General features: G+C 33.8%; 1 long non-coding RNA gene across 1 annotated transcript; it reads right to left on the bottom strand.

The window, feature by feature from the left end:
- Positions 1-1,335: 1,335 nt before the first annotated feature.
- On the bottom strand, positions 1,336-21,040 carry LOC104649684 (uncharacterized). Its single transcript, XR_743586.4, has 4 exons — positions 20,812-21,040; positions 20,623-20,666; positions 11,665-11,758; positions 1,336-1,599 (listed from the first exon to the last, which is right to left on the bottom strand). It is a non-coding gene; the product is annotated as an uncharacterized lncRNA (long non-coding RNA).
- Positions 21,041-22,106: the final 1,066 nt, after the last annotated feature.

Below are 22,106 nucleotides of genomic sequence, written 5' to 3' on the forward strand. Positions count from 1 at the left end.
GCTGGAAACAGTTTGGTGCGAGATGGTTTACACCATTACATATTTGACATCGCGAGTGAGAATTAAGTGACTCCATGAATTTTCAGTAGATGAGCCTCCTCGATATACTTGTCTTCCCTCACGATTATTGCCTCGGCCCTTATTGTTACAACCTCGTTATCTTTGATTAATATGGTTGTATTGATGATCGTTTTAAGAGGACTGCTGGCTTAAATTTGCAGAGGAATTTCTAGCCGAGTCTGACATAGGCGAGGGTGACACTGAGAGTGATGATAAGGCTTGACCATGAATAAATTCATGGCTCAATAGAAGAATGTGCAATTCACCAAAAGTAACAGGTTCTTGATGAAGCTAAAGAGTGGTTATGATGTCTTTGAATTTACACTAGAGACCTTTAAACATACAAATATTCTAATCGGGGAGATAAATTGGACGTCCATCAGCAACTAATTCATCAATAAGGAGTTTGTCTTAGTGAAGATATCGAGGACACTCAAATTATCTTATTTTAAGTTTCGAAGTTGCATATGAAGGTTGAGGATTCTAGTGTTTAATGGAGACGAGAAAGTAGCTACAAGAGCATTTTAAACAACCTTTGATGTGGATAGTCCAATAATTATTGGAATCGTTTCTTCATAGAGAGATGAGATGATGAGACTCATAATCAATTGATCTTTTTTGATCCATTGAAGATATTCTGGATTGGTAACACCTTTCTTTCCATATGATTTTTTGCGCAGATGGTACTGCCGTTAATATAGACAAAAAGATCTTGTCCTCGAAGAAACGGAGAAATTTGTGTTTTCCAAAACAGGTAGCTTGTAGAGGCATTACACCATTTTAGGCTTACGACCACACCAGTAAAGTGTAGCCTATACTAGCAAAAAGTGTGACCTTTGATAAAAGGCTACACTTTTGGACTTTAAGCAACACTTTTTAAGGGGTGGCCTAAAGAAGCATAACCTTTGACATTAGGCAACACTTTTTAAATGTTGTCATCACAACTACACTTATAAAGCGTGGCCAAAGAGGTATACAGGCACTCTTTGTAGTGATTCACTAGCAACACCTTTTTTTATTATACTACACTTAAAAGTGTTGCCTTTGCTTTGTTATTAGTCACACTTAAAAAGTGTTGCCTTTTATATCTTATCTAAAACAACACTTATAACGTGTAACTTTTCTTAGACGTACAACAATAACACTTTTGAAGTGTGGCAATGTTGTGTAGAATTTTGAACCCAAAATTTTCATTTTAAAATAATATTTTTTATTTGCATATATTCAATAATCACATAATTAAGTAAATAATTTACCTAAAGAAAAAAAATTAACTAATAATTAAATCGAAGCTATATATTTCAAATAAACTTCGTGAAACATGTCTTGTACAAAAATAGTTCATCGTTCACAACAATAGTACAAAACTAAATATATTTCACAAAAATCAATTTTCATCGTTTAGTACTATAAATTAATTCCACAAAATCAAATGCATTCAAACATGTACAATATGTTTATACAAATACTCTTCATCGTTTACTATAATAGATCCAGTTTACTTCTATCCATAATTCAAATTCATTTATCAGCATTTTCCTGTATATTCAAAATAAAATTATAAGTTAGTGATATAAATAATGTATTCCATTTACCTAAATTCACTGTAAGCCAACCAATACAAAACAATATACATACATACATACATATATATATATATATATATATATATATATATATATATATATATATATATGACTACAGTACATAAGGGCAAAATATCCTTGGAAGGAAGCTGTGCTCGATTATAGAAACAAAACAAAGCACAAGCGTCAAAAATCTTAATAGCTTTATTGGAACACCAAAAAAAGCTACTTAACTAGTACAAGTGACAACAAACTCACTCACAAAAATACAATAAAGTCTTTAACCTTCCAAGAAATTTAAAAGGGAAAACTTTAACTAAGAGAATTAGTTTAAGCAATTAAAAACAAAACCATCTCTCACAACAATGATGAAAGTTCAAAACAGTAAACAACAGGGGGGAAAAAGTACACAACTACAACACAAAATCACTAGAGTCCTCCTTCAACACAATACACCAATCATATATAAATTTTTCTAGATATATGTTGAAGTTGAAAGGAGACAATACTTGACAAAAATAAAGTACTGATTGAACTTTGAAAGATTTTAGATAGTAAAAAAAGATTCAAATTGAAAAAAAGACAATAAGTAACAAAAACCAAAACTAAGTTGTTTAATGCACTCAACGCGTATAACATTAAGTAAATGGAATATTGGGTACTAAATCACTTGCAAGGCTAATCCATGTTGAAGGCAGTGCCGCCTCAAGAAAACATAGGTTACTGATCCACATTAAAATGCAAAATTTCATTTCATATTTCATTCTATCAAAAATAATAAAAATAAAGCTCACAGAGCTCACAACAGTAACGAAAAAGGCAGATTCATTAGTAACTAGAGAACAAACAATTATGCAAATCACAACCCAAAATAGATAATACAAACTCATTTAAGGCTTAATAAATCAATGTAACTGATACTGGCAATATCTCACCCCAACAAATGAAACAGTACCATATGATGATTAACAAATAAATAAACCAAGATTAAGGTGAGAACAACTACGAACTCAAGAGACTAAGAATAGGAAAACAATTCTTTAATGGTGGCAGTAGATAGATACCACTATCTTATAACAGAGAAGAAATCAAATGCAATGTTATTTATTAATAAACAACTAAAATGCAGGTCATTTGATGAACCAAAATAATGAGAGTTCCTAGTTTTGGCCTTTGTTTTTACTTTTTGGATAGCTTGATCTCAGATTGTTGTTTGATTTCAAAACACAAAGCTAAAAAGGATGTGTTTGAAACCAAACAATGCAAACATCTCAACAACTTACCAATACTCTTTGAGTTTCCATTTTCCTTTTTGCTTTCTTTTAGTTCTAGGTTTTTTTTAGGAGGGAAGTTCCCAAACAAAAAAAATGTATGGATGGAGTGGATGTTGCCTGCCTTTCCTTCAGTTGTACGAGCTGATAGTGCAATCTTCAATCCTAGAAACTAAACCTTTTTGTTTAGTTTGATTACGTGACTTTGTGGTTTTGGACCGTACATAGTGGCACCACCTCTAAACTACATTGATTACAATAACATATTTTATAATTTTTCTTATATATATCAAATAATACTAAAACGTAATAAATTCAAGACAGTGTGAATAGGAAAAAGGAAAGATATTGTAACCTGAGGACCACAAAGTGTTCCATGCCTCGCTCGCCTTATGCCCATCTGATTCCACGGTATTCTACCAGTCCTACTAACTTCACTAATAGTTTTGGTTGAATGGGTCCCCTTTGTTTACCATGAGCAGGTCTTAAAAATAACTATAGTTTACAAAGAAGTGGTATAATCACGGAAACAAGCATAATGTACAAAGAATATAGGAGAATAGGATGGGTTGATTCAAAAGATCCACAATATAGATCATTTTTTGTCTGCAACATTTTCCTAAAATTTGCAGCAACATTACTGAATTTTTTTTCAAATTATGAGCACCCAAATGAACCAGCACATTGGAAAGGAACAACCGACCTATTGGATTGAACTTTCACCCTTTAAACTCACATTTTCTCAGTACTAGAGGATCTACTGTGTTCAAGAAGGCGAAGAATGATACCAAGAGATTGAGCAGCATATTTCTGAAAGTTACAGAAAAGTTAACGAGTCCTCAGATTATTCCATCAATATTCAAACTTGTAAATATATGGCTGCCTTTTTTTATCACTTAATTTTGCACCCCACACGAAGGATCAAGGAATTGCTCCTTCTCTTCTATTGTAAATATCATATGCTAAAAAATGTGAGTTTTGGGGGCCATCTACATAGATGCTTTTTTAAGCACGCTCTATAAACTGTTCAAAAGAAAGATTCATCCAACTAATTTTAAAGGGAAAATTTAGTCCACAGTGCTTACGGAATACAATTTAAAGAGTAGCCTCAAAAGAAAACTTGTAATGGCTTGACTATGAGTTCTAGCTTTTAAGTCTAATGCAACAATCATCATCTTATGCATTGGAGTTAAAAAGACAAGACAATATTTAATGTCTCTATTTTTAGGATCCTGAGATGTACTGCTACATTTCACCGAAAAACCCTATTAAACTTAACCATCAGTGAACTTCCATCTATTTACTTCCTTGGAGTATCATAACCTCTGAACCTCACAGTTTTGAAAGATCTAGAATTCTGTCATCCAAAAGATCAGTACGAATAACTTCATTCTTGAAATTTCACAATTCTACCATTTCTAGATGTGTTAATGTTGTGTTGCGTATAATTGAGGAAAACTAATAAACACTAGATGATTTTTTAGGTTTGAATTCCTGTGCTTTTTGAATGGTTTGGACATTCTATCATGCTGGGATACTATACATTTCTCTCTACCTTCCTCGACCCTACTATTAGGTAATAATCTTTTGTAGTACATAGTTCTATTTCTTGTGTGATATTTAACAGTAAGCACTTTGATTTCCAATTGCACTGTAAATTGCCACCACCTGACAATTATCATTCTATCATAGGCCATTAATTGAATCATTTCCAGCCAAGATGAGATACAAATGGAAATGCGGACTTGAAGTTTGGGAACATTGAGCTAGTTTGGACTACAAACAGAGTCCCTCTGAAGCTTACGAGACGGTTAAAAGATATGATCCTAGCATAATGTAAATTTTTGAACTAACACCCTTACCTGAAACTTCCCCATACATTATTAGCAGCAGTAAAGAGTATGAATGCATATGCTATAAGAACAACTGTAGTAGCCAGTGATCAACTCTCATATTAGCTTTATTATAGTAAAGACCATCATATTTAGTATACATCTGTATGTTATTTATGCTATACAAACATCTACATATCAGGTTTAACAATCAAACAAATATTTTGAATTCATTAACTATGAACATATGTTATGAGCAACAATCCATACTCACATAAAGGTTTTAGAACAAAGTTATGTGCTTTATAATATTGCCACTCACATAGGACAAAAAATTAAACATATTATACATAGAGTCCACATTCACAAATTAGATGCAACATGAAGGTGACGATAAAGGATATTGTTGTCCATCACAGGCCCTCAAAAGTCTCTCACACAAATCCAGTTTTTCTTTTCAAAGAACAAACAAAACTAGATTAAGCATACATGAATAAGAAGTTTTGCGCTTTTCTGTTTCGATAGATTCAGGTAATCACTTAGTTGTTCAATATCCTATAGCACAGATTCAGAAATGCATGAAACTGCCAACAAATTACTATCATAATAAAGATAGGCAAGAATTAAACAATTGCCTCAGTATCATTTTATAAACGAGATTGAGATATAATGAGGATTGTCTGCAAGGTCTTAAGTTGAAGACTTTCATCAGTCATTTCACCGTGCTGTGAAAAGATTTAGAAAAAAAGGCAACTTTTAAATGATGCAAGTATAAGAATCTTCAATATTCTTCAATTAAGGTGTGATCATCCTCCATTAGTTCTCTTAGTAGATCAACAGATGATGACCAAAATTTTAAAAAATTTTAAGTACTAAATTAAACAAATTACTTTTGATGCGAGAAAGATTTAGCATATCATCTTCATTGTTCTGTACATGGTGAACAACGACAAAATCATAAGGGATATCGTTATGTCGGTGAAAAATAGAGAAAATCCTGAATGGATCTAAAAGAGCTTCGATTTCAAGATGGAATTTTTGTATCTCAACATATAGTGAAAAAACAAAGAAGTACTTTCAAATCATTCTTAAACTTTTTTTTTTGAAAAATCAGAGAATACCTACAGCTTTCGGAATATTCAATACTAGTATAATCAATACCCTTTTAAAGGACAAGCCTTAAGAATCATGCATGGATTACCTTCAGTGATAAAGCATAACATATGACAATATAATATATCGTTTAACAAAGAACAAAGTTCAGTGCAATAACTTATTTGCCTTATCTGCTATAAATTTACAAATAATACATTGACTACCTTCACTGATAAAGCATAACACATGTCAATTATATTGTCTAAAGAAGAACAAAGTTCAGATCAATAACTTTTGTTGCACTATATGTTAAATTTACAACATTTGCTATCTCTCACCCTAATCGTTAAGGGCTACAAGCTTTCCACTTCACCAAAACCAAATAATTTATAAGTTCCACCTTAGATAAGTTTGTATCTCTTCCCCACAAAAGTCCCCAAGATTACAGCCATGAAGGAAATCAACTCGCAGAGACAAAGCCACAACCTTAACTTAGGTAGCTGAGAATAAACAACGATATGTGGATGGACTATCTTAGCTATTCGATCCATTTTCCATAGAATGATATATACACGAATATAATCAGATATCAATTACCTCTACATTATGCAAACATATCTACTCAACATAATATCAATTCAAGCCAATGTGAAATTTACTCTACAACCTGCAGACAAGAATCTTAAACAAGACAGTGGTTTGCACGATGATTCTGCCTCGCTTTCAAAAATTATTAATTTTTAGAGTAAAATTGCTATCATTCGACTAACAAAACCCTACAATTATTCAATTTAATTTCCAAGTTCTAAAATTAGGGAAGACTGGCAACACAGTGTAAAGTAGGCAACTTGAATAAGATTTTAAGGCTAAAATTTAATTCAGATCTAATGCAGGCAAGTTGAATCAGATATAAAGCAGGCAAGTTGGAACAATATCATTTAACTTTTACATGTAGAACAAAAAGGGCAAACAATCAACTGATAAAGCTAAATACGAGCTAGATTCCCATAAATTAACTGATGAAACTAATATATGAGCTAGACTCCCAAAAATCATATTAAAACACAACAATCTCAAAACCTTAAAGCTAAAATTTATACTTTCAAAGATAAAATTTCTTACCTGATAAAACATATACAAACAAAAATTGTGTTCTTCAGCGAGAAGTATGATAGCAATCATGTTGTTAATCGAGAAGCTCCCAGCTCTTCAATGAGAAATACGTGAGAAATCAAGTTTTTCATTGAGAAATATGAGAGAAAAGCATGAATGAGAGGCTTAGCTTCAGTTCATATGTGAAGGAGAGACTTACCTACAGCTCTTCGATAAGTTTTTCAGACTTTAGCTTCAACTCTTCTATTAGTTCATCAGAAAAAAATATGCCTTCATCTGTTCAACGGAGACAGAGAGAAGCGTCTTTTTCTTCTTTTGGGACAAATAAGTTTTATTAATGTTTTATGAATTATTTTTTGGGCCAATGAAATGAGAGGGAGAATTAAAAATATTGGGGGGGAATGTACTATTTTAGTGAAAATTTTAAGGTCACACTTATAATATGTTATTTTTTCAATTATAAAAATAGTTTACTTTAAAAGTGTGGCCATATATGTAAATAGGTGTTGTCAATTGTATCATATTGCACCAACAATTATAAAAAGTAGCTTATACAATTAAAGAATATACTTTTGAATTGTTGTCAATATTATTGTAGCTAAAAGTTAAATACTTTGGTTACGCTTTAAAAGCGTTCCCATAACTACTTTAGGCAACACTTACAAAAGTAATGCATAATTAGTGTTGTTGTAGACCTAAAATGGTGTAGTGAGGTTAGCTTTATTGAGATATAGTGATGGGCGCTGTTGAGAGGGGAGGGAAACGAATTTCTCTCTGGAGACATATTCGTCTGAGGGGTGAACAATAAGTCTGTGTTAGATTATGATACCATAATTGAACATGAAGGAACGATGAAATATGCAACAACGTTAATTAGTTGTTGCCTCTTTTATCTCCATGTTTCTTGCCATGTGTATATATCTACCACCATATATATATACATACATACATACATATATATATATATATATATATATATATATATAGTTCTACAAAATGTATCTAGCTAGGAGACCTAACTACACTTAATAAGTTATTCCTTGTCCTTAGGATTACTAGGCCGATTAGGAATTGTAGTCAAAGTAGGAGACAAGCTACATGTCCCAATAACATGAATGCCATACAAATAGTTTCTAGATCTTCAATGCATATACAACTGCAACCAACTCTAAATCGTGTGTCAGATAGTTGTTCTCACGTTTCCTCAATTGCTTTGAAAAATATGTGATGACCATCCCATGTTGCATAAGAACATATCCCAACCCATTACTAGAAGCATCACAATACATCACAAATCCCTCTGAACCATCTGGCAATGCTAGAACTAATGTTGATGTCAACCTATCCTTCAACTCCTAGAAACTATGCTCGCAAGCCTCAGTCTAGTGTAACTTAGATTCTTTTTTTAAGTCATATTTGTTAATGGTGCTGAAAGTAAAAAAAAAACCTTTACAAACCATCTGTAGTACTCAACTAAGCCTAAGAAACCATGCACCTCGGTCGGATTCATAGGTTTAGGCCAAGTTTTTATAGCCTCAATATTTTGTGTATCAACTTCAATGCCTGCATCTAATATGATATGGCCTAGGAAAGCCACAGAGCTCAACCATCATTCACACTTAGAGAACTTTCCATAAAGTTCTTTCTCTTGAAGAACCTGAAAAACTTTTCGCGAATGATCTGCATGCTCCGCTTTTGACTGTGAATAGACCAAAAAATCATCAATAAATACAATCACAAACATATCTAGATACCACTTGAATATGTTATTCATTAGGTCCATAAACACTTCTAAGGAATTAGTCATTCCAAAAGACATTACCAAAAACTCAAAATGTCCATATCTAGTTATAAAAGTTGTCTTCGAAATATATTTCTCCCGAAATTTTACCTAATGGTACCCTGATCTAAAATCAATCTTTGATAATTACTTAGCACTTTGTAGTTGATCAAACAAGTAAGAGGATATTTATTATTTATAGTAGCCTTGTTCAGCTGTCGATAATCGATACACGTCCTCAATAAACCATTTTTTTAATAACAAATAACATTAGTGCACCCCATGGTGAAACACTAGGCCTGATAAAGCCATTATCAAGAAAATCTTTGAGCTACTTCTTCAACTCCTTCAGCTCAGCGAAAGACATTTTATAGGGAGGGATAGATATGTATTATGTTCCTGGTAGAATATCAATGGCAAAATCAATTTCCCGTTCTGGAAGGATACAAGGAAGCTCATCTAGAATACATGTAGAAAATCATTAACTACCAAAATAGACTGAAGAATCAGTGGTTCTACATCTATATCATGAATGCTAACTAGATGATATATACAACCCTTAGTATCATCCTCGTCGTCTTAAGATAGAAAATAAACCAACCTTTCGGCATTGTTATATTGCCTTTCCATTCCCTAACTTCCTTTCCTGGAAAGTGAAATCGAACAATCTTTGTCCGATACTCAACATTAGCATGACAAGTTTCTAACCAGTCCATACCCATAATGACGTCAAAATCAACCATCTCTAACTCTGCTAGGTCTACAGAGGTCAGGCGATCAATAATTTCTACTGTGCAACCTCGATAGACTCTCATGGTAATAATAGACTCATCAACTAGTGTAGATACAATAAATGGTTGATTTAATGACTCTACTACTATACATAACCTTCCCGCAATAAATGGAGTAACAAAAGGTAGAATGGATCCAAGATTTATCAAAGTATAAACACAATGAGAGCAAACAATTAATGCACCTGTCATAACATCTAGTAGTGAATCTGAAATCTATCATTCGGCTAGTGAATATATAAGGTTCTGGATGCGACCAGAATAGATGATCCCTATCTATCTCCGCCTCTGCCTCTACCTACTGAAGTTTGGGGTCCACGCCCTGTAGAATGTGCTGATGAGGAGGAACCTACTACTGACCCGATCAATTGACCTATACCACCCTGACCTATGATTGGGTAGTCCTTCCACCCATGACTCTCCTGTCCACAAGAATAACAACCTGTGGAACCCTGCCTGTACCTATCGAAATGTATCCTACCGCAAGTAGTGCAACGAGGTGCTGCTATCCTAACCTGTCCTGATCCCCTCTACTACTAAAAGACTAATGCCTGTGAACCCTCACTTGGGCATGATTGTCCCTGACGATCAAATCTACTACCGTTGAACTATTGTAGTGGAGATCTAGGTGGCCTACTAGAATATCAAGGTCTGGCACTACCATAAATATCTCCATGTGAAATAACGGGCCTATCCTGCTTTTATCTTTTTCTCAACCCTCTCAGCCATATATTGTAGATGTCGAAGATCCTCTATGCCTTGCGCAAAGGACAGAATTTGCCAGATATCTATATTATCATTTAGTGCAACGGTATAACAAGCGTAGATATAGTTTGAGTCAAGCCCTCCCACAAATCTTTGCACCCTATCATGCATTGTATCAACAAATGCTGGTGCATATTTAGCCTATATATCAATTCTCAACATGTAATCTCGAACACTCATGCAGCCCTGTCCAAGGTTCAAAAACTGGTCCACCCGACCATCCCTAATCTCTCGAGGCTAATACTGATCTATAAAAGCTTTTGTAAAGATATTCAAGTAGGTCAAGATGAATCTTTTCCCCTAGATCTCTCCAAACTTTCATACTACAATACTACAACATCACGCAATTGAAATATTGCAAACTCAATTGTCTAAGTCATCGAGGCATGCTAACTCTGTAGATCCTATGAAACTGATCAACAAAGTGTTGAGGGTCCTCTCTGCAAGTTACGAACTCTCAAAATTTCGGTCCCTTCAGAAGGCCCGGCAATATCTGGCGCAAGTGGCTAGCGTTGTGAAACTACTAACTGTGCCGAGGATCCTGAAGCGGTTGTGAAGTTATCTGGGGCTGAGAAGATGTCTACCAGTGGGTCTCACAATGGGCTACCTCCACTTGTGGTACCTTTCCAGTACCCTCGGCTGCAGATGTATCTAACCCTTAGAAAACTGTGGTCTCTCTTGTGTCAGCCATATCTACTTGCATATATATATTAATTATATGCGATAAACCTAACCCTTAAGACACCGATCTATCGCACGAGGTGAGCAAAACAAGGATAGTAATTCTAGCATGCCCAATCACAAATATGGTGCACAACACATTTATAAACAAGACTCAAATAGATGCAGCTCGCAGACACCCTAGGATATGACCTTGCTCTGATACTAAGTTTGTCATGCTCCAAACTCAGTGGTCATAACTGGCTCCTCATACCAATACTCAGGGCCGACCCTACCCTGTTGAAACGTTTGCAACTAGCACATAGCAAACACACACAATCAAGAAAATAAACAAGCATATCTCTGCTTAAAAACTAAGATTTTGGCCCGTAAGACCCTTGTAGAAACATCTATAAACAAAACAACTACTCCCAAGAGTTCATATAAAGAAATAGCCAACTAGCACAGAAATCCTGATTGGACCGTCGAAGCCACCATGATCTCTATACCACAACTAAAAGCAGGTATGTATCAAGACAATATGGCCATCAAACAGCTAAAGGCTTCAACAAACCAACAAACTAGGCCAACATGGCCATAACATAGTTATACACCCCCCACACTAGTCTGAAAGTCTCGAAGAGTAGTAAAAATAAGTGAGATAGGGCTTCGGCCTACCCATAAAAATATATATAACAAAATCTTACAAACCTCCAAACTTTGGCTACTCGCAGGAAGGGGGCTAACCAATCAGCTCGAAGTCAATCCTGCTGCTGAGGAGGTCTATTGGGTTGTCTTTCGAGACCTGTATGCATGAATGCAATGCTCCGTCAGTACAAAATATTGTACAGAGTATGAAAGGCTATAGACTAAATGAGCAATAATCATAATATACTCGAAGCAATCAGGTAATGAAATCAAAATTTAGATAAGAACGGTAACCCACTACTAAATCTAAAACTAGAAAAAAAATCAAACAACAACCTAACCAAGCCCCCATAAGCTCGGTTGGTACAAACAACATGCCACTACCTAGGCCTCCATAAGCCCAGAAAGTGCCAATCAATCTACATACCCTTAAGTAGCCCCTTGTCTTTGTAAGAAGTCACGTAGACCTTTCAGACAATGATTTAGTCTTGTGGGAAGCACATAGCCCTCTTAGGTAGCATCACAACTTTATGGGCTGAACATAGCCCTTTATTAAATCAACAAAGTCTTGTAGGCAATATTGTCACGACCCAAAACGGGTCGTAAATGGCACCCACACTTACCTCCTTAGGTGGGCGAACCAACACATCTAAACCCCAACATATACCAATAGTTCAACTATAAATAATATAAATAATGTGGAAGCTCCAAAAGATACTAAGCAACCAATTTAAATAAGTTTCTAAAGTTTAATACTTATCATCCCAAAATCTGATAGTTATCACATCAAGGACATCTAATCTCCAATACTAAGTCTAAGAATATCGAATACACTAAAATAAAGAATAAAATGGTATGTGTCCGAAAGTATAGGACATTATGTCGTGACCGAGAGAATCCAACACGAGCTTGAATGGATAGCTCACCCTGTAACTTGATATGCGGGAGGCTGGCTAGAGCTGAGGGAAATCAGAAGTCATAAGTACACTCGTTGCATTTCATAACAGGAAAACAAAGAAGAAAACAAGTAGGACTCAGTACGAGGCAACATGTACTGAGTAAGTATCATCGGTCAACCCAAAATAGTAACTAATATACAAAGAATAATAGTATGAACTCAACTATAACACTTAACATGTGATAAGCAACAAACAACATGAACGTGTCATTAACAATAAAGTAAGCACGTATTAAGTCAACGGTATCAAGATCACACATGAGGACTCATGCCTCCAAACCAAACCATTTTGGGAGTTGAGTTCTTTGAGATTGAATATCCTCCATTAATTCAACATATTTTTCTTTCAATATTATTGTGTCGGAACGTGACACTCCAATCCAAAAATACCGTGTCAAAACGTGACACTCCGATCCAAGAATACCGTGTCGGAACGTGACACTCCGATCCAAGAATATCGTGTCGGAACGTGACACTCCGATCCAAAAATACTGTGTCGGAACGTGACACTCCGATCCAAGAATACCGTGTCGGAACGTGACACTCCGATCCAATTATGCTATTAATTTATCATTTATTATCACCGCTTTCAATTCATTGTTATATTATTTTAATCAAGTCTTCTTTATTCAAGGCATCACTTTGATAGATAGGATTAGATAATATAAATTCTACGGTCTCAGGATTTAAGACCAATCACAAACCACACAACCAAATCACACAATCACACAGTCAAGTACATAGAGAACTTCACAATATCATTCAAGGCATATCAATCACTATTAAGAGTTTACTATCAAATAGCATAAACCATAACCTATCTCCACCGAAGAATTGAAGTCAAGTAACTACTTCTCCAATGCCTTTCCTTTCCTTATTGCCTCCAAACCTTTCCAATCTATCAAGTATATATATGTACAATTTGTAAGTTAACGAGTCTATAAACACTCAGATTAGTCTATGTTTAGCCTAGACCCAAAAACTCACCTAATTATATAATCAATTTCCCAAAATTCAAACCTAAGGATAGATCTTAATTCCTTCCATTAACATTACTTTAATGTAACTTATATAATATACTATACCTTATATTTAATTACCTATCTCAATATATTGAGTTTTAGTTTAAAAAAATGGTAAACATTAAAACCACTTGTCACAATACCAAGCTAACACATGAGACCCCAATTGACTAACCAGAGAACTAACAGGAACCAAGAGACATTTTCAGAATGTTTCACCTAATATAATTGTTTAATAAGCTCCTCTAATTAATATCTAAGGTTATGAACATCAAGAAATTATGATTATAATGTCTATTGTGAAAATTTAAAAATACTTCACTTCAATATATGCAATCCAAGGTCTAACATGCAAAACCCAACACTATAATCACTTTTACCTGGCAACTGCCAGCATCTACACCATGCCTAACTCACATGAACAACTAACACGTTTCCATACAATTTTTTATACCTTAACATTAACCAAATCAAACTAACTAATGTTATCTAATTATAGTAAAATTCTTTCATCTCAAATCATAATTTCCTATCCACATTATAATCACTAACATAAATTCTTGACAATCAAGATGCCATAATTATTCCCTAATTATGTTACTGCCTTTACTCGAACAAACCCACAACAAATTGTCAACTTTTGATCAGCACGTTCCTCAACTTTGCACTATTCGATTTCTCTTTAATCTTTTTCCACTATTCATCATAAAGACCCACTAACGATAATTAATCCATGATTATATATGTTAACTATTAACAAAGAAGATTACCTCTAAAAGAACTCCAAGTTGATCTTTGGTGTAGCCGCACAACCTTCTTCTCACTTGGTTTTTACGCGTCTATATTTGTTCTTTTCTACAGATTAGTTATCACCCTAATTGTATACTTTAAAATTATAATAGTGATAAAAGTGACCCACTATTAATTATAATATTATTTCTTAACCATTAACTAAATAAATTAGTAAAACTACCCCACTAATTTCATAATTATAATTATGAATAGTCCAAAACACGCACTCAAATCTATCAGAAAGTATTTTCTAACATAAAAATTTTTAGTGCCCAAACCGACTACACGGGTTGTTACAATAGATACCAATTTATCCATCATTTGTCCTCGAACGATCAAAGGAAGGTAATGCAAGAAAGGATAGTTATCTCAATGATTATTCCAAAATATTAATACCCATTGTCTCATCTCATTAGTATCAAAAACTAGAGATCTACACCTCCCATCATAGAATGTCTCTAATATAATTGCACACATTCTTGGTTTATCAAACTCCACATTCATTGAAGTCAAAACTCTTAATAATAACAAAGCGTATAACTACATCGATCATCTAGCTTACTCTCAAACCATCATTAGTATCAAAGTATGCTTATCAAATACATGTTCAAACTATGGCTATCTCTTTCTATTTAAGCATTTCCTGACAGATACAAGTCCCAAATAAGGCCTATAACACTAATTCCAAATGTGATAGTACCTTTTCATTGAGACAAAACTATTAAATCACACCCAAAGTCAACTTTACACCACTTTCACATACCATGCTTAAGGTACCATTTTAAACCATTATATATATCATGCCAACACTTAGGAAAATTCTTTGTCACTCAAACTATTCTGTATACTAATAGCTCATAACCTCTATTAACTATCAAATGTCCATGTAACACACCTTAACATTCTATGAAGTCCTATCAATAGAGTAGTATTAACCCAACTTTATTCTTAATAACCATGTAGAATTATATCTCACCTTTTACATCATTCTTAAGTCTTCTATCCTAATTTGAGCAATCTAACCTCATGTAAAATACTAAATTCTTCATGCCTCATTGTTTGTAATCCAAATCAACACTCAATTTTTATAAAAGTCGATGATAAATTCTAGTAAGTCTATATCGAACTACTTCACATCTCACATTCATATCTAAACTCATAGGCAAAAATCAATACAACCATTAACTACAACCCATGGGTTTATACGAGAGGTCTTATTCCTTCACTCTTCTCAAATTCTGTTCATGGTGCAAATTCTAAATATGTCGCTCCTTTAATATATCAAACTCTTGTTTATCTAGCTTGCTTACCGATCTCATGTTTTATTAATAATCCATGACATTTTACTTCACACTCTAAATCCAAACTCTGAGGGTAAACCCTTCCTTAGATCCTTTAACAATCAAAAGTAACAACTTTATGGTCGAAAGCATACATAAATTCTTTCACGTGCTCTATAACGATGCAATCAATCGTTTCTCATCTTACTAATTCATACCTTGACAAAATATACCACCAGAAATTCAGACTTGTAACAAAAAAAATAATTTGAATTATAAGTCTAATTGTGTAACACAATGCCCTTAATTATCTACATTTGGTTATACTTTGAAGATTTTTACGAATCACCTTATCTTAGCTTATCATTGATTGCCTCTCCACCAACCATACCATATGCTTCACTAAAAATCCAACCCTACTCATTTCTAAATTCAACAGTACAACAGAACCTATCATCTCACTCAAGTTGAACATCTGTACACTCCTCTCTTAAGTTCTATTCAATAGCTTTTAACCAAGCTGATTAACCTGTTATGCTATTACCTTAACCAAAACAAAATAGATGAAATCACGCAATTTTGAACCCAATTCTCGATCCCTTCGAAGATACATTTTTAGTTCTTACAATCAGAGAAAATAATTCTGCTCTCACTTATTTTTCTCAAGGCTACACATCCCACAAGTTTTATCTTATTTTAGTTATGACTCCAGCTCCTTTAAATTATATTTGAGTGTGCCCTAAATATCCTAAAATTTATCATACAACCACATTACTCACTAAATAGTAGAAATATCAACCTTAGATACTCGCAAGTTTTTATCACCATACAAAATTTATTTGACCAATAATTTGTATTCTATAATTTGCATCTCCGTCACCATCCATCACTTACTCCTATCACCATCATGTATTTCTAATCCCTTTTCATCACCACAAAGTTAATTTTTTTTATTTTTTTCCTCGACATGACACCTTAAACTCAGATATAGTAATCAAAATGAAGGGACTAACAAATTTTATATTCACTTTCTTACTAAAATCTTCATTTACTTCACCCAAAGTATACCCACTAGGATTTTCTTTCCCTATAAGTCTGTCATGCTAGTATCAATTTACCTTTTGAAGCTTAAGATAAAACCACCAGTCCTCACTCAAAACCCTCAAGATACATTGCACAGTTTAAGTTGTGTTAATATTTGTACCAAAGATCCACCACTAAAGATTTTCTTTAAAATAATGCTCAACCACTAAAATTTTCCTTCAAAATAATGTTCAATCTAAGTTCGTGTAGTAATAAACTAGTTGGTTTCTCAAATGTGAATGCAACACTAAATCTTATTATCTGACCATGTCATACAACTTGTAACTCCTTTAGTAATTAGTATTCATACTTGACAATCGACGTACCTGTTTCCACATAACCCTAGTACTGCCACACCGTGAAAGTCCATTAGATACCTTACTAGAACACATCATACCTGTCCATAATATCGTACCCAAATAGCACACATATTTATACCCATTGAATAATTGCAAAACATTATCGAATATGTTCTCTCTCTAGACCAAACAATTTGTTTTACTTCTTAGATCAATTCAATACCAAAATAACACACTTCCTAACTCTAACCAAGTAAGCATCGATGACTTTCTCGAATATGCCCTCACCCTATGAAGTCATAGTAGTGTCTTTATTAACCGACACTCGACATGAGACTACCACCACATTTTGCGATCGAGAAAATATATCTATTTCTAAGGACATATTTTTTTTCTTTCTGTTGTTGCTATTTCAACTTCAAATACTCTAGTAGTACCCATATTTGAAATAGAGTGAAGAAGTTCATATACCAATTTGTATCACCTAGATACCAATTGGATTCAAGTAGTAGCACGAAAGAAAAAAAGAAATGAGCTTTCCTAAAGTCCTATAGCTTCTCGAAGAAAAGTAAAGGCGTCCCCTTACCGTTCCGCAAGACTCTACTAGACTTGTACTTGTGTGATGAGATAATCGAACCTAACACTCTGATACCAAGTTTGTCACGACCCAAAACGGGTCGTGAATGTCACCCACACTTACCTCCTTAGGTGGGCGAACCAACACATCTAAACCCCAACATATACCAATAGTTCAACTATAAATAATATAAATAATGTGGAAGCTCCAAAAGATACTAAGCAACCAATTTAAATAAGTTTCTAAAGTTTAATACTTATCGTCCCAAAATCTGATAGTCATCACATCAAGGACATCTAATTTCCAATACTAAGTCTAAGAATATCGAATACACTAAAATAAAGAATAAAATGGTATGTGTCCGAAAGTATAGGACATCATGTCGTGACCGAGAGAATCCAACACGAGCTTGAATGGATAGCTCACCCTGTAACTTGATATGCGGGAGGCTGACTAGAGCTGAGGTAAATCAGAAGTCATAGGTACACTCGCTGCATTTCATAAAAGGAAAACAAAGGAGAACACAAGTAGGACTCAGTACGAGGAAACATGTACTGAGTAAGTATCATCGGTCAACCCAAAATAGTAACTAATATACAAAAAATAATAGTATGAACTCAACTATAGCACTTAACATGTGATAAGCAACAAACAACATGAACATGTCAATAACAATAAAGTAAGCACGTATTAAGTCAACGGTATCAAGATCACACATGAGGACTCATGCCTCCAAACCAAACCATTTTGGGAATTGAGTTCTTTGAGATTGAATATCCTCCATTAATTCAACATATTTTTCCTTCAATATTATCGTGTCGGAACGTGACACTCCGATCCAAAAATACCGTGTCGAAACGTGACACTCCGATCCAAGAATACCGTGTCGGAACATGACACTCCGATCCAAGAATACCGTGTCGGAACGTGACACTCCGATTCAAAAATACCGTGTCGGAACGTGACACTCCGATCCAAGAATACCGTGTTGGAACGTGACACTCCGATCCAATTATACTATTAATTTATCCTTTATTATCACCGCTTTCAATTCATTGTTATATTATTTTAATCAAGCCTTCGTTATTCAAGGCATCACTTTGATAGATAGGATTAGAGAATATAAATTCTACGGTCTCAGGATTTCAGACCAATCACAAACCACACAACCAAATCACACAATCACACAGTCAAGTACATAGAGAACTTCACAATATCATTCAAGGCATATCAATCACTATTAAGAGTTTACTATCAAATAGCATAAACCATAACCTATCTCCACCGAAGAATTGAAGTCAGATAACTACTTCTCCAATGACTTTCCTTTCCTTATTGCCTCCGAACCTTTCCAATCTATCAGGTATATATATGCACAATTTGTAAGTTAACGAGTCTATAAACACTCAGATTAATCTATGTTTAGCCTAGACCCAAAAACTCACCTAATTATATAATCAATTTCCCAAAATTCAAACCTAAGGATAGATCTTAATTCCTTCCATTAACATTACTTTAATGTAACTTATATAATATACTATACTTTATATTTAATTATCTATCTCACTATATTGAGTTTTAGTTTAAAAAAATGGTAAACCTAAAACCACTAGTCACAATACCAAGCTAATACATGAGACCCCAATTGACTAACCAAAGAACTAACAGGAACACAGAAATCCAAGAGACATATTTAGAATATTTCACCTAATATACTTGTTTAATAAGCTCCTCTAATTAATATCTAAGGTTATGAACATAAATAAATTATGATTATAATGTCTATTGTGAAAATTTTAAAAATACTTCACTTCAGTATATGCAATCCAAGGTCTAACATGCAAAACCCAACATTATAATCACTTTTACCTGGCAACTGGTAGCATCTACACCATGCCTAACTCACATGAACTACTAACACGTTTCCATACAATTTTTTATACCTTAACATTAACCAAATCAAACTAACTAATGTTATCTAATTACAGTAAAATTCTTTCATCTCAAATCACAATTTCCTATCCACATTATAATCACTAACATAAATTCTTGACAGTCAAGATGCCATAATTATTCCCCAATTATGTTACTGCCTTTACTCGAACAAACCCACAACAAATTGTCAACTTTCGATCAGCACGTTCCTCAACTTTGCACTATTCGATTTCTCTTTAATCTTTTTCCACTATTCATCACAAAGACACACTAACGATAATTAATCCACGATGATATATGTTAATTATTAACAAAGAAGATTACCTCTAAAAGAACTCCAAGTTGATCTTTGTTGTAGCCGCACAACCTTCTTCTTACTTGGTTTTTACGCGTCTATATTTCTTCTTTTTTACAGATTAGTTATCACCCTAGTTGTATACTTTAAAATTATAATAGTGATAAAAGTGACCCACTATTAATTATAATATTATTTCTTAACCATTAACTAAATAAATTAGTAAAACTACCCCACTAATTTCATAATTATAATTATGAATAGTCCAAAACGCCCACTTAAATCTATCAGAAAGTATTTTCTAACATAAAAATTTCTAGTGCCCAAACCGACTACACGGGCTGTTACAAATACATACCCCTCTTTGCATTAAAATAGCCTTGTAAGCAACACATAACATTATTTGGCATTAATATAGCCCCATGGGCAACACATAGCCCTCCTTGGTAATAACATAGTCCTATTAGAAAACATCATAACCCCCATCGGCAGTTCATATCTCAACAGCTAACGACAATAGCCCCAAGGGCGACAATAACAATTGAATAGGGTGAAGGCGAGCAATTTAGCTATAAGAATTCTATATAAATAGTCTCTAAGTCGTTCCTAATTTAGGGTCGTTAGTAACAGATTATGTGTCCCTAAAATAAGGGTTCATGGCCTCTCAATCAACCAATCACTCACAACTACATCCACAAGATCACAAACATTAACTACCCTATTATATAACTCCCAAGCTCTAACGAAGTATGCCAAACGAAGGGAATAACCTTAACATACCTTTTGCTTTATAAGTTATTCTAGAAATACCTCTGTCCGCACCACTACAACATTAAAGAAAAAGGTAAAATCAATAAGTAATTAAGGATAAAAAATTACTAAGAAGATTTGATAATCGATATAGATTCATATCGTAAATTGCAATCCAAGACCCAAGGTATTCGTAAACTGATAAAAGGTAATTCATACCTTTCTTAAAAAACTAGAAAACTTGAATAAAATCACTCCACTCAAAATAACCCTGCTTCCACAACCTCCACAAAGTTATATCGATCATTCACTGTGAAAATAATACCAAAATGACGAGCTCGCAACGTAGGACAATTTTCGATAAGGAGCCAAGAAGAGATCATTAACATACAAGAATGATTTGAGGAGTAATTTTTTATTTTCATGGGTTTATTACAATTTGGAATGAGATGAAATGAAGAAGTGCTATCTTATAAACTTCCATTGACTTAGGGGACCCACCTCACGTGCCTGCTTGCACAGTCTTGAAAAATGAAAATATCTCTCTACTTTGAAGTCGTATGAACGAACTATTTGATGTGTTAGAAACTAGACTCGTAGACCTTCGGTTTAATGGGACGTTGGCCCCATAACTCATTATGCATTGGGAGAAAACTTAAAAAATGTTTGACCCAAAAATTAGAGAAATCCTTAAAACGAAACTTATGATAACTTTCGACAACTTTTACTTTGCGACTTACCTTACTTCTAAACTTGAGATACAACCCTTATACACTTAAAAATATCACATACCACTCATTCTTAATTTGTTACTCACCCTCTTTGTCTTTCCAAGAAGGTAGGAGTTAATTTAGACGTTTTGAAAAGTTGGGATGTTACATTTATATATTCATGAAAAAATCAGAATTAAAGTATTATAAAAAAAAGGAGTATTTAAAACAAAAGAGTTTTCAGGAAAAAGAAAAGAGAAATTCTCTTTGAAACAAAAAAAAAGATAGAATGTTGGTAGGATAGCCATATGTGAGTAAACTACATCTTGATTGCAACTCCCCTCTCTTATACGTTATAATAGATTTTTTATCTAAAAAGAAAGTTTTTATGGAAAGTTATTCATGTTGTGGATGATCGTGAGCTAATAATAAACATTATACATTAAGTATATAGAGAAAAGAATAAATACATTAATTCAATAAAATTTGGTCAAGTCTAGTCCCCAAAACAAAAGCAGTCGTAGTTTTTCATTGTGGTTGAGGAGAATTAAATAGCATAAATAATCCTTCTTATAATCTTTTAATATAAATTTGAAGTAATTTCTAATCCTAGAAGCAATGGTTTCTCAAACTTACAAGGACAATAATTTTCAAAGGAAAATAGGTCTTCTAAAACTATTTGGAACGCTAACATAATTAAGACTCAAAAAACTCAAGAGTAATTTTTTTAATCACTTTGAAACAACATTTTGTTCCTTATCATCAGCCCTCACATGGGCTATATTTTTATGAACCGAAAGGTAA

This window comes from Solanum lycopersicum, chromosome 10 (assembly GCF_036512215.1).
Source record: "Solanum lycopersicum chromosome 10, SLM_r2.1".
Lineage (NCBI taxonomy): Eukaryota > Viridiplantae > Streptophyta > Magnoliopsida > Solanales > Solanaceae > Solanum > Solanum lycopersicum.